The following is a 2,388-nucleotide window of genomic DNA, read 5'->3' as shown; positions in this document are numbered from 1 at the left end:
CCACCGCGCCCGGCCTCTATTTCCATATTCTTCTCCCTTCATTCATCATAATCCTGAAGGAGGAAGTCTAGAAAGAAAAAAAAAAAATCGGAGGTAAGGTTTTGGGGGCGCGGGCTGCAGCTGTCGCTGGGTGCGTGGTGCGAGCGGCCTGAGCCCCGGGCTTTCTTGCGCAGGGCTTGCTTCCCGCCTGTGCTTGGCGCTGCCCACAAACGCGCTCTCCTCTAGCACCGTCTGCTGGGCCCACCGCGAGGCGCCTGGGCTCCGTGTAGCGGAAAATGCCGTGTGTTTCTAGGGAGGTGAAAAAGGAGCCCTCCACCGAAAGGCAGAATCAGCCATTTAAAGTTTTGGCAACAAAAACTGTAAGTCATGAGGCATTAGATGGAGGTATATACAGTGCAATTCCAACAGAAAAAGTGGACGGAACATGTTGTTACGTTGCTACTTACAGAGATACCTTTCGGTTTGGTTAGATAGAAAACCTAACAAACAACCTGTTAAAAGATTTTAAAATTTTCTACATCCAAAAGAAAACTTCAAATAATTTTCTTGAAATGTTGATGGGTACTTCAAAGCTACTCCAGAGTGCTGGCTAGCAGCAAAGGAAACAGAAAAATTAAATAGGAATCTGGTCCATGATGAAACATGGACACATTCCTGGTTGGGCACCAGTAGAGAAAAATAACAAATAGCATTACTGGCATTCCTCTGTGGTTAATTATGAATTTGCAATTGATCTGGTACTAAAGCATCCTGAGGATCCTAGGCTTTTGGAAATTAGTGCCGTGCCATTATCGGATCTCTTGGAAGAAACATTGCAGCTTATAGGAACAAATATCAATGGAAACCCACATGGGTTAGGAAGGAAGAAGCATCCACAATATGTTATACTACATGGACCATTTCAAATAAGAAACCTGCCTACATTGGGCCGAGTGTGGTGGCTCACGCCTGTAATCCCAGCACTTTGGGAGGCTGAGGTTGGAGGATCACCTGAGGTCAGGAGTTCAAGACCAGCCCGGCCAACGTGGTGAAACCCCTTTCTCTACTAAAAATACAAAAATTAGCTGAGCGTGGTGGCAGGCGCCTGTAATCCCATCTACTCAGAAGGCTGAGCCAGGGGAATCGCTTGAACCCAGGAGGCAGAGGCTGCAGAGAGCAGAGTCGTACCACTGCACTGCAGCCTGGGTGACAGAGCGAGACACTGACTCAAAAACAACAACAACAACAACAAAAAAAACCCTGCCTATGTCGAAGCACAATGATCGGTTGTCCTGGTTTGAAAGCTGCAGAGTAGGTAAAGTGAAAGGAATAGTATGGGATTGCAGTGATGGCTGTTTAATTAAGGTCCCTTACCATCGTCTATCGTCTTTGTTTACACTGGCCAATTGCAGATGTTTACATGAATTCAAAACCAGTAATTATCAATATGAAACTTAACAAATATGACTATGCTTTTGATACTGTTTAATAAATTTTTAAATCAGAAATTTAGTAGGCTTAAAGATATAATACTTGACATATAAAACACAAGTGCAATTAAAATTAGTTTTATTTATTTATTTTTTGGAGACAGGGTCACTCATGCTGGAGTGTAGTGGTGTAATCACAGCTCACTGCAGCCTCGACTTCCCAGGCTTAAGTGATCCTCTCACCTCAGCCTCTTGAATAGCTGGGACTATAGGATCATGCCACCATGCCTGGCTAATGTTTTTAATTTTTAAATTTTTTTGTAGAGACAGGGTCTCAGTGTGTTGCCTAGTCTGGTCTTGAACTCCTGGACTCAAGTGATCTTCCTGCTTTGGCCTCCCAAAGTGATGGGATTACAGGGGTGAGCCACCTCAACTGGCCAGAATTAGTTTTATTACTAAAAAAAAAAAAAGAAGACAATCTTCGAAACAGAAAAAAGAACATGTCTGTTAAAAACTACAAAAGATAGCTGGGTGTGGTGAATTGTTTGAGCTCAGGAGTTTAAGACAAGCCTGAGCAACATGGTGAAAACCCGTCTCTACCAAAAATACAAAAATTAGCTGGGCATGTTGGTGCGTTGCCTGTGGTTCCAGCTACTTGGGAGGCTGAGGCTGGAAAATGGCTTGAGCCTGGAAGGTGGAGGTTATAGTGAGCTGAGATCATGCCACTGCACTCCAGCCTGGGCAACACAGTGAGACCTCATCTCAAAAAAATTACAAAAGACTGGGAGAAAGCAGAAACAAGTATTGGGAAGACTGTGCTATGTGTAGAACCCTCCTGTTCCAGTAATAAAGGAATGTGACCTTTGATAGATTGAGTATAGGGAACATATAACGGAAGCATTAAAGGAGTGCATCTTCCTTACTTTTTGCCTCCACTCTACACTTTTAGGTCAGACATTCCCCGAGAGGGGTATTATCA

General features: G+C 43.9%; 1 pseudogene; it reads left to right on the top strand.

Moving 5' to 3' along the window:
* The first annotated feature begins 275 nt into the window (after nucleotides 1-275).
* LOC101179129 lies at nucleotides 276-1,468 on the top strand (annotated as a pseudogene).
* Nucleotides 1,469-2,388: the final 920 nt, after the last annotated feature.

This window comes from Nomascus leucogenys, chromosome 21, assembly GCF_006542625.1.
Source record: "Nomascus leucogenys isolate Asia chromosome 21, Asia_NLE_v1, whole genome shotgun sequence".
NCBI classification, from domain to species: Eukaryota; Metazoa; Chordata; class Mammalia; order Primates; family Hylobatidae; genus Nomascus; species Nomascus leucogenys.
This window is presented reverse-complemented; position numbering and strand designations above follow the sequence as displayed.